The sequence below is a fragment of the Lontra canadensis genome, unplaced genomic scaffold (genome assembly GCF_010015895.1).
Source record: "Lontra canadensis isolate GAN:19392208 unplaced genomic scaffold, GSC_riverotter_1.0 scaffold90, whole genome shotgun sequence".
Classification (NCBI taxonomy): Eukaryota; Metazoa; Chordata; class Mammalia; order Carnivora; family Mustelidae; genus Lontra; species Lontra canadensis.
The window spans coordinates 7,724,763-7,737,049 of record NW_022631084.1 but is presented as its reverse complement, the minus strand read 5'-3'; the positions used below and the strand labels follow the sequence as shown (position 1 = coordinate 7,737,049).

Below are 12,287 nucleotides of genomic sequence, written 5' to 3'. Positions count from 1 at the left end.
CATTTGCAATTGTCCTCTCCCATTTGGTAGGATGCCTTTTTGTTTTGTTTTGATGGTTACTTTTGCTGTGCAGAAGCTTTTTATTTTGGTGTTGTCCTAATGGTTTATTTTGCTTTTGTTTCTTTTGCCCAAGGAGACATATCCATAAATATGTTGCTAAGGGCAATGTCCAAGAGATTACTGCCTATGTTTTCTTTTAGTAGTTTCATGGTCTCAGGCCTCATATTTATATCTTTAATTCATTTTGAGTTAATTTTTGTGTTTGGTATAAGAAAGTGGTCCAATTTCATCTTTTTGCAGGTCTGTCCAGTTTTCTCAGCACCATTTGTTGAAGAGATGGTCTTTTCCCTATTGTATATTCTTGCCTCCTTTAATTTAAATGACCATATAAGTGTGGGTTTATTTCTGGGTTCTCTATCCAGTTCTCTTGACCTATGGGTTTATTTTTGTGTCAGTACCATACTGTTTTATTTATTACAGCTTTGTTGTATATCTTCAAAGCTGAAATTGTGATACTTCTGGCTTTGTTCTTTCTCAAGGTTGTTTTGGCTATTCAAGATCTTTTGTGGTTCCATACAAATTTTAGGATTATTTGTTCCAGTTCTATGAAAAATGCTTTTGTCATTTTGATAAGGATTGCACTAAATCTGCAGATTTCCTTGGATAGTATGGACATTTTAACAATATTAATTTTTCCAATTCATGAGTATATATATATCTTCTATTTCTTTGTGTTGCCTTTAATTTTTTTTTTCATCAGTTTCTTGTATTTTTCAGAGTACAGGTCTTTCACCTCCTTGGTTAAATTTATTCCTAGGTATTTTATTCTTTTAAAAAAATTTCTTTTTCTACTATTTTAGTGTATAGAAAACCACCCATTTCTGGGTATTTATTTATGCTGCAACTTGACTGCATTCATTTGTTACTTCCAGTGGTTTTTTTGGTGAAGTCTTTAGGGTTTTCTACGTGTGGTATCATGTTATCTAATAGTGACAGTTTTACTTCTTTCTTACCAATATGGATGCCTCTTATTTATTTATTTATTTATTTATTTACAATTTTTGTCTGTTTGCTGTGGCTGGGATTTCTAGCATTATGTTGAGTAAAAGTGGCGAAGTAGACATCTTTGTCTTGTCCCTGATCTTCAAGGATAAGCTTTTAGTTTTTTGCCATTGAGCTTGATGTTAGCTGTGGGTTTGTCACATAGAACCACTTGTATTGAGACATGTTTCCTTTGAACCCACTTTGTTGAGAGCTCTTATCATGAATGGGTGTTGAAATTTGTCAAATGTTTTTTCTGCATCTATTGAGATGATCATATGGTTTTTATCGTTCATTTTGTAGAACTGATGTAACATGTTGATTGATTTGCAGATATTGAACTATCCTTGCATCACCAGAATAAATCCCACTTGATCATGGTGAATGATCCTTTTAATGTATTGTTGAATTCAGTTGTTAATATCTTAGGATTTTTACATCTGTGTCCACCAGGGATATTGGCTCATAGTTTTCTCTGTAGGTTATGTCTTAAACACTATTATTAGTATAGGAGAAAGACATGTTTGTTTTAGCGGCTGGCAAGGGAACAGATCTTTTTAGAAGCACCATTTAAATTGAGTCATAAGTCATTTTGTATAGGATGATTAGCTCTAATGCTTACCCAATGCATAGGGTTGATATTTGACCAGCAGTTTGTATCAGAGGTATCATGATTGAGACAAATTTTTTTTATATAACCCAGACAAAAAAGAGATATGTATTTTTCATGATTAGTGAACAGAGCAGTTATTTTCTCTGTTCTTGATAAAAGACTAGATTTAAATATGGCTTAAGACCTATGAGGGACAGTTAGGTGGAATCACATGCAAATGGCTCTCCAACTACCATAGCTTAGAAGAAGAGGGAGAAGAAAAGAGGATGGGGTATGGGTTTGCATACATACTGTCCACAATTGGAGATACACGAACAGAATGAAAACCAAGTAACCTCACTTAACCTTAACTAAATACACTATTATCCTTCTAGGGAGTATCTCCTGACCCCCAAGGGTAGCTGTCATTTGTGGCTATTAGATGAAAGCAGAAAAGACAGAGAAGCATCTTACAGAATTAACTTTGATGCCCTAAATACATTTTTTTTTAGCATATAAATATATAACCCCTGGAAGAAAAAAAACAAAACAAAACAAAGCAGAGCATATAAGTAAGGCTTTTTAAAGATAGGTAAATCATTTTCTTTTTGAATGAAATACAGTTTGACTGCATGAAATATGAACAGTAATTAAATGCACAGTCTGTGGGCCTTCCATACTTTAAAGCGCTTTCTAAAAAAAAAAAAAAAAGAGTACTCACCTCAGACAGGCCAATTACCCAAGAATGATGAAGTCAAGAGGAAAGTCGCTAAATTTCTTTACTTGAATGATCACAACCCCAGCCCGTGATTAGTCCCCACGGCACCAGCGGGGATGTGGCGGGGACACTCACATTGGAAGACTTCAAATAGTCATTTCCTTGGTTAAAATAAAATCTGACTGCACTAAATGGACAGTTTTTAATCTCACTTGGACATCTGAAGATTTCTCAAGCTGTTGCTGGCTGCCGCAGAAACAAATTTTTCTGCTTTGTTGATTAAACCAGTGGTCTCCACCATTGCTTATCGGGCTGCAACGAGCTGTTCTTTTTAATTAAAAGTGAGCCACCACGAGAGAGCAATTAACAGCTAGTAATTACTGTGCTCTTCAGAACGGCAACATTTTGCCTTTCATTCCAATTATATAATGGACAAGTGGCTTTTTGATCTTCAAATTAGTGAGCTCTTGTCCTCCTTGTTTGGAGACAGAATTGGCAGGTTAATGATGGCCTGTGGGGGCACTCTTTCCTCTGACTGATGGGAAGTGAGAAACACCGGAAAGGAAGGCAGTGAGTGGTTTTCAGGAACTGCAGTTCCACCTTCATGATAAAGACAGAGAAAGAGCCCTTATTTTTAGGAGGTTGTGGTGAAGAGGAAAAATAGGCTTCCATGGAGGCTCCAAAGAGCATCATGGGATTCTCCTTCTTCCCACCCACCATCAAATGGTGACCATGTTTTAAAACATGGAAAAGTGGAATTAGACTGTAATGCTTTGGTATGCCTTTGCTAAGGGCATAAAATATTACATGTTGTCAAAAAACACTTGCCCTAAGGTTAGACAAAGATTTGGACTTCATTTAAATTTGTTTTAATTACTGTGAGAATTTCAGGGTATCCTATCCTTTTGATACAATGGAATCTTATCTTAATGGATAATTTATTACTAGATCTGGTATAAACACTGAGGTTATAAATAGAGGAAGTTGGATGTTATTGTTTTCCTGTATCTAATCCCTGCTTTTCATTTAACAATACAGTATAAAGGGAGGGCTACTATATTATAGAAGACTTATGAACCAATTTCTTCTCATACCTCTACCTTTTAGGCATAACCTCCTTTTTGGACCCATCATTTGTTGCAGATGCAGAAATGTAGATGCAGGGAGCCAGCTATGCTTCTGTGTCTTACTTATATGCTCATGTTGAGAATGTGATAGTTGTGATAATTCTGTGGCTACAAATCACTATATGGGGCTTGTTGGTGTTGGGGACAATTTTGTTGGGTATGGACTGAAAACAAGTGGTGCAATAGGAAAGGTATTTGAACTTGTGAGTGTGGAATCTGGCATATGAGCTCTTTTCAATGACAGTACATGAAAACTGTATGCGATAGAATTACTGTAGGTCCACATAATAGCCATGACCTAATCTTTGAAGATATTTGAAGGACATTTCTTAATGAGGAATATATCAATTAGCCCAATAGGAAAAGTAAGTGCACTCATGTGTGTGTAAATCCCACCATAGGAAATTTTCATTAGACTTTTGTTGATACATTTCTCGGTTACTTAATTTTAGCATTCTCATGGGGATAGAGCCCCAGTTGAAGTGGGTACAACCTAGTAAGTTTGAATCCCGCCCCCAACCCCAACACCAAGTCTGAGCAACCTATCCATTTGGTGGTGCAGTCATTCAAGTGAACTGTTGTCACCTTTTCCCAGAAAAGGGCAATATTGAGCCATCTTGAGCGGGGTATGCCTTTTGATCCATTTTCAGAGATTGTTGTAAGCTTAAACCTGTTAGTAGCTTGTGGGGTTCATTTTTAGGATGGCTAGACATGAGTAGAGTTTCAACATATAGCTTTAAACAGATTTTTACATATTGAAACAATTGATACTATTACAAGAACGATATTCACCACCATGCCTCATTAACACCTTGGCCTACGTTACAGCACTACTAGATGATGTTTTGAAATCACACATTTCTCCTTGCCAATACAAATACCATATACTTTGCTCATGAACTGAAGTGTTGGATCCAGATGGAAAAAATAAGCTTAGGTGTGTCTCTTTTCTCTTAACTGCTAAAGGTTTTAAAGAAATATTCCACATACTAATCATTTTGCATTTACTATTAGGGTTTGCATTACTTGTGAAGGATGGGATATTGAACTTGAGATATGTACATCTGTTAAAATGGAAATTTTGATTGATGTAAGTTAAATTTCTCAGAGAAATGCATCAGAAGCGTGAAGAGTGAAGGTCCCTTTCCTCTTGTAAACCTAAAAGAAAGATTTCTGGACTTTTTCAAAATGCAAGACTTTTCTGGCTCAAATTGTTACATCAGATGGGGGTAATGTTGTCATTTCAATCACTGTAGTATTTGAATCCTCTATTTAACATATGTATCTTGTGATTTTTCTAATCCTGAATATAAATTTAATTTTTCTGTTGTTTATAATTTATGCAGCACTAGTTATCACAGAGTCCATGATTCTACCACCATTTTCTTTGTCTAAGCCTTTGAAAATTAAAGGGACAAAACTAGATCATCTCAGTGTTTCTAAGAGGGTATGCAGTATTCATGGAAAGAATATGGGCTTCAGATTGTTGTTTTATCTTTTTTCAGTTTTGTGAGGAATTTATTTATCAAGTTATTTATCTTTTCTAAATCTCAGTACCCTCCTTTTAAAATGAGATACTAGTACTGACCCTGCAATGCTCTTGTGAAGATTTAATAACATAACATAACACAACCTATACATAGAGTGGCCAGTGAATTTCCTGGCACATGGTAAGTACTCAAATCATGGTAGCCGTTATTTTGTTAGTGTTCTCAATTCACTTAGTTTGCAATATCTTTTTTTTTAAATATGACATTTGAATTCAGGAAAGAAGTATTCGGGAGAGTCAATCAGTAGTAGGCATTGGTAAGCCAATATTTGAAACACATGGTATAAGTTTTTTTCTTATAAGAATCTGAAAAAATTGCTGAAGAAAATAGATTTCTCTAACACTTCCAAGAACATACTTGTGACTACCCAAAATTAGATGATTATCCTTCATTTTCCTCCCTCCTATAATGATTTTGAACTTTAAAGCCATTTCCACCACTAGAAAATTAATATACCAGCTTGTAGGAAGGGGAAAATTAAGTTCCATTTTTAAAAAGTGTTGGATGATCATTTTTATCTCTGTGGCAGAGTGGAAAGAACACTGGATTTAGAGTCTTGAGGTCACCATTCTCTTGATTGTTGAACAATCTGGAAAAAAATCACAACATTTCTGTATTACAGATGCTTCATGTGTATTTCAGGGTTTTCTGATTGCAAGCAACAGAAACTGGCTCTGACTAATTGAGGCGAAAGAAAATTTATTAGAATGGTTTGGGAGCACAAAGATTTGAGGGAGGGCTGGAAAACAAGTCTTGGAAATGGGGAAGTAGTCAAGGGATCTCCAGAGGATTGGAGAATTTTGATGGTCTTGTAGCAGAAAGAACATGGTCTAGATTTTACTGCTGAGATGAAAGTCTTTTAAGTATTTCTAGTGTCTTTGATCCTCTGCTCAAGATTCAGATTCATAGAAAGGACCCCAAAGATTCACCTAACTTGGCTAATATGCCAACTTGTAGGAAGGGGAAAGACTTTTGATTCAAGTTCCATGTCTACATCCAGTGGGTAAGGGGTAAATCCTCAGAAGGAAATTAGAGCACTCTAGGAAAGAGAAGTAGTCCTGGGCTGCAAGAAAACAGCAGATGTTAACTACACCAAGGATCATAAATGATACTGCTTTTCCTGTAATCTGTGAATGTTGCATTATGTAACATAGGTATTTATGATAAATAACATCTAATGCACTTGGTAGTATTATTGTTACCAGTTGCTCCTTAGTGGATTTTGTTCATTATAATCAGTTGATACAAACCTAAATTTGTAAATGGCTGATTCAGGAATCTTATTATGTAGTTACTTCTAGACAGCATTATATCCTTAAACATAATCATATATTAAAAAAATAAAAACTTGAGTATAATTATGGAAAACAACTTTGCTATTTTAAATCTTGAATTAATTCTCTATTTGAGGATCAGATCAAACTCCAGCTAACCTTAATGAGAGCTAAGGAATCTATTACAAATGAATAAATTCTTTGTTAGATTTAATTTTTTTACTTTTTAAGTGTTTTAATTCCAGTTAACATACAGTGTTATGTAAGTTTCAGGTGTACAATCTAGTGATTCAACAATTCAATAGTCACCTGATGCTCATCAGGACAAGTGCACGCCTTAATCCCCATCACCTCTTTACTTTGTTAGATTTTAAACAATGAATGTTGGCAAATGATCAGCCTGGTCATTAGAATCTTGCCAATGGCATTAGTGGGGAATATTTTCATGTTATTAATAATAGACTCCCTTCTTGAACCATATACACTAATAGGAATTTGCAGAAATGGCATTTAAATATTTTATTTGCAATGTCCAAATGAGTATTCCAGAGTTCAATAAAAACATGGCTTTCAATAAGATTTTTTTTTTTTAATTAGCGAGGATAAAAAATTAAGTAGAACATCATTGTATCTTGAGTATAAAGTGCTTTCAGTAATTTATTAGGAAGTTCAGTAGCCATGTTTTTCACATTTAAAATTTTTAAATTTAGATGTTTCTTTTCTGGTCTTCAGCCCTAGTGGTATAATAAAATACAAATGAGATACAGGAAATAGGAAGTCTGTTAGTGTTCATTACATTATAGAGTCAGACAGAATGGAATGATTAATATGCTTGACTGAACCCAGGCATGTATATTCAAACTCTAAGCAAACCTCCAGATTACTTAGTTATTATTGGAAATTTGAGAATAACACTTTTGAATGAGTGTTTTTATTGAATCATGAGGGGCTTGATTGTGTAGGTACTTTAATATGGGCCTTAACAGAAAGAGAAATGAAGATTCCATGGACAAATGCATTGATTTTATAAAACTCTGGAAAATGACCAGATTTAACTTAATTTCTGCTTCAATTAAGAACAAATTGATTTTCCTTTAACTATTAGAACTTGTCTTTAGTACCATTGGGACTTTACTATTTTAACAACTGTTATGCTGTGGCCAGTGGAAGAGATTAGTTCATATAATCAGATTTAGGCCTGGTGTTTTATAAGCAACATGTTGTATAATCTCGTTTTATGCTACATGTTGACTTTTGGTTAGGTGAATAACTAAATCTGATATCCCCTCAACTAAAACTATTTTTGTATTTGATGAATTATGTAGGCTTTTGAAAGCCTTCTTTAAAATTATATAATTACTTATTAACTGAATCCTTATAAAGGTATATTTATGTAGAAATATAAAAATTTTAGCACATATTTTTGCCTGATGATAAGGCAACATAAAATAATACATGTTAACTCTCGAAAATATTAAAAAGATTAGAAAAGAAAATGTCCACCCATAATCATGTCATTAAGAAACAAGTACCATTATTGTTTTGAAGTATCCAAAATTCTAATTTTGAATTGTTTCTCTCTATATATATATTTTAAAAATGTAGTTTTGTCTATTTTAGACATGAACAGATATCTGTATACTTTATTCAGAAACCAAATAACTAATAAATGATTGAAAAATTTAAAAGGACATCATACTATAAGTCAATCGGAGAAAGACAACTATCATATGATCTCCCTGATATGAGGAAGTGGAGATGCAAATGGGGGGGTAAAGGGGGTAGGAGAAGAATAAATGAAACAAGATGGGATTGGGAGGGAGACAAACCATAAGTGACTCTTAATCTCACAAAACAAACTGAGGGTTGCTGGGGGGAAGGGGATTGGGAGAGGGGGATTGAGTTATGGACATTGGGGAGTGTATGTGCTATGGTGAGTGCTGTGAAGTGTGTAAACCTGGCGATTCACAGGCCTGTACCACTGGGGATAAAAATATATGTTTATAAAAAAAAAAAAAAAAAAAAAAAAAGGACATCGTACTTAGAAAAGATAGAGGGGGCGTGTACCCATTAGACAGCCTAATCCACTGCAGTCATGGAATACACGGCCAGATGTTATCATTGGCTTTTATTGAGTGTGCTTTATCCACTTTTATTTCACTTTCAGATATATCTTCTAACAGCTTCCATTGATAGGCTTTAATGATCTAATCAGTAGGCTCTTTCTAATATTTTTGTTCAGTTCGTTTAAGCTTTGTTCCTTTATCCTACTGTCTAATTAATAAATATGACTTGGATTGTTAAGTTTACAGATATTTTTTATGCACTTTTAAACTTTATTTTTGTTATAAGAATGTGTATGATTGTTATATGTCCAAGTATAACCATGTTTGCTTTAATGGCTTATGAGTTTCATGACATTTTGGAAAAATATTTATACTGATTTCATAAAACCGTTCACCTATGTTAACTTTAAAAAAAAAAACTATAAAATGTGAGTGATTGAATGCAGTGCTGTTCAATCTGGAAATTCCACACTGTTCCCATTATTGACTGTAAAGCTGTTTATAATTTTAAGAAGAGGTTTTTGTCTCTTCTGGAGATAATATGTGGAGCTAGAAGATCATAAGGAAAAGAACTTTAGAAAATGTTACTAAACTCTATATTTTATTCCTACCTTTCCTCTACTGGCTACCTTTTCTATAACACACATTATAATTTTTTATTTTTCTAAAGAAGTCTACAGTTTGTATTGTAATCTCTTTCCATGGAGGAAAAAAAAGTCTTCTAGTTTATTTTATTTATTTATTTGTTGTTTATTTAATTTTATTGTGTTATGTTAGTTACGTTACAGTACTTCATTAGTTTTTGATGTAGTGTTCCATGAGTCATTGTGCATAACACCCAGTGCTCCATGCAATATGTGCCCTCCTTAATACCCATCACCGGGCTCATCTGATTTAGAACATCCTTCTGATCTCTTTAATGCCCTAGCCATCAACTCCCTTTTTTCTAGAATTTCAGTTGTAGTTTCTCTTAAAACTATCAATATTTCAGATAGTTCAGCCTGTTTTACTGATTTATTTGCTCACTGTTGTTCTTTATATTCCTTTTATTTTATTCCCCCTAGGTTGAAGTATATAGTTTAATACTTCTTTTAGCAATAAGTAATGAATAGTTAGCTTCTGTAGTCCTTGTAAGTCTGGAAATATCTTTCTTTTGCCCTCTCTCTTGAATGATGGTTTGACTGGATATGAGATTCTGGTTCAGTTATTCTTCCTTGGCACTTTGAAGATATTTCTTTATTCTTTTTTTTAGCAGCTCTGGTTGTTGAGGAGACAGTTCTGTCATACTGGTTATTCTCCTTTGTCAGTAATCTTGATTTTCCTCTCTGAAGACTTTTAAGATTTTTCTCTTTACCTTGATTTTTTGAAGGTTTTCACTATAGTGTCTCTGGGTTTGGATTTTTCTTTTTTGATATTGCTTGTGACTCTTTCAGGTCTTTCTCTCTCTCTCTTACCTCTTTCTTTCTCTCTCTGTATATAGAGACCCTTTCAGGTCTCTCTCTCTCTCTCTCCATATATATATTCTCTCCATATATTCTTTCTCCATAAATTCTCTCCATATATATATATATATAGATATAAAAAATTCTGGAAAACTTTCAGCTGTGAACTCTTCAAACAATGACTCTCTTCTATTCTCTCTTTCTGGTATACATACACATACCTATAAATATACATATTTATATATTCATATTTATATATTCTCACATCTCCTCTTTATTTCAGTTTCTTTATCCCTTTGTATTCTGTGAGATTTATCCAGTTCCATCTTCAATTTCACTAATTTTCTCTTTAGCTCTATCTAGTTTACTATGTATCACATATATTGGATTTTTTATTTCATATTTTTCCATTTCAAGACTTCCAGTTGGCTCTTTTTCCTAACCCTTGTTGTTTCATAACCCTGCATTTGTTTCATTGATGTTAATCCTCCTCTTCCTCTTTGAGAATTTTAAACATCATTATTCACAAGTTCTTTTCAGATTACTGAATTATTTCTATTTTTTGTATAATTTTTTTTCTCTACTGGGCTTATTGATTGTCTTATACAGTGCAGGTTCTCGTTTGTGAATATATATTTTTTAAGAGCTTACCTCATATGGGAGTTCTCTTCAACACGTGTTTCCCTGTATGGCAATTCAGCAGTTGCCTGAGTTGCGCCAGGTCTTGTGACAATGTGAATAAAACAGTTTTGCCCTCTGTTCAGAGACTGGGAATGCAGTTATAACTGTAACTTCCTGTGGGGTTCATTGTGGGGCATATTTAGGCCCTTGCTTATATGAACACTGAAACATAATCCCTGCTGTTCTCTTTTGGCCATAACCCAGAAAAAGACCCTTTATTGTTGTCAATTAACTTTTCTTTTATAGGCCCTAGAAAACTTGCTTGCTTGCTTGTGAACAGGATTATGCTTTCAAATGTTTTAAAAAGAGTTATCCATTATTTCTCACCAAATAGGGGAAGTTTTGGCATGTGCTTACACTGCAATTTTTGTCTGTTATCTTTTGTGGAATTTAAATTTATATGTTATTTAACTTTTATTTTGGATAGACATCTTCCACAAAGGTAGAACATGTTTTTATAATTTTTGAAAAATTATTTCAGGATAGGATATGTTCAAATTACATTTAACTGAAGTGGAAACAAATAATTGGGAACATTGGGACAAATTGTGTATTTTGTCACCCTGAACTTCAGACTTCCTTAGAGTAAAACATTTATGAAGAAGAATCAATAGAGAGAACATGCATGTCTTAGGGAATAGAAATAAAGGGTATATTCAATTGAAGTTTGAAGGGGTTTTTAAAAGCCTAGAGAAGAGAAAATTAAAAATAGAACTCCTCCTTTTCAGTTGATTTACCAGTCATAATTCAAATATTTCTGAGGCCATTAACAGAATATATGGGGAAGCTTGGCTTAAGACACAAAACAAAATCAAATCAGGCTTCTCTTTTGTACTTTATTCAGTAAAAGGTGAGTTAGTTACTAAAGCCTGCATGTGGGATTTTTGTGCTCATTCACTCAACAAACATGCCTGCCTCATACGAGTTGAAGCTGAACTTTATTTAGACATAATGGGGAGCCACTGGAATGTCTGAAATGTGAAGAGATACAGTCAGAATTATGCTTTAGGATGTTTAATTTGGCAAAGGTATGCAAGATGAATTATAACAGAGAAAAACTGAAGATTTGGAGAGCTGGGCAGTGGGTGATTGCAAAGGAAACACTGAGTGTAAATGGTAAGGGCCTAGACTAGGTTGTGGTGGTAGGAGTAGAAAGAATAACATAGTGAGAAGAATCAGCAGGACTTGGTTGCTGACTGTATGTGAGAAGTAGAGAGGCAGGAGAAAATCAAATATGAATTGATAGATGGGGAGAGCAATGCTGCCATGAAAGAAATTGCAAAATCAGACTGCAGGGGGTTAAAGAAATAAAGGTTCTAATGATTTTGACATGTGAATTTATAGACTCTTTTGTTAGGGGGAAAGCTGTGGCAGTGAAAAGGACAGAAATAGAGTAATAGTTTTAATAGATGGGGGGGCAAAATCTTAAAGTTTATGCATGATTCACTGTGTTTTATGGAATATAATCTATTTTATGTGGGTTCCAAATGAAATTTTTCAGTAGTCATCACAGATACCTATAAATATCCATTCATTATCATATGTTAGAAAATGGAACCAAGAAAATGCCATTATTTTTCTTTTGATTGTCATATGATTTGGAATTTCCACTGAAATTCAACCAGTCAGCTTGGGATCTCAGGAATGAACCAAGACATGCTAATGATTAGGTCTAGCCATGTTCTAGGAAAGGCTTTATGATGAAGATGGAATTAGATACTGAATGAAAGAATCTGAAGTCATTGCAGGGTTATCTCTAGCTGGAGGGGAAATGGCCAGTCAGGAAGGGCACCTGG

The 12,287-nt window shown here is 34.1% G+C and overlaps 1 protein-coding gene across 10 annotated transcripts in view; it reads left to right on the top strand.

The window, feature by feature from the left end:
- MECOM (MDS1 and EVI1 complex locus) overlaps positions 1-12,287 on the top strand; it is a 540,895-nt gene that overhangs the window by 147,645 nt on the left and 380,963 nt on the right. The window lies entirely within an intron of this gene.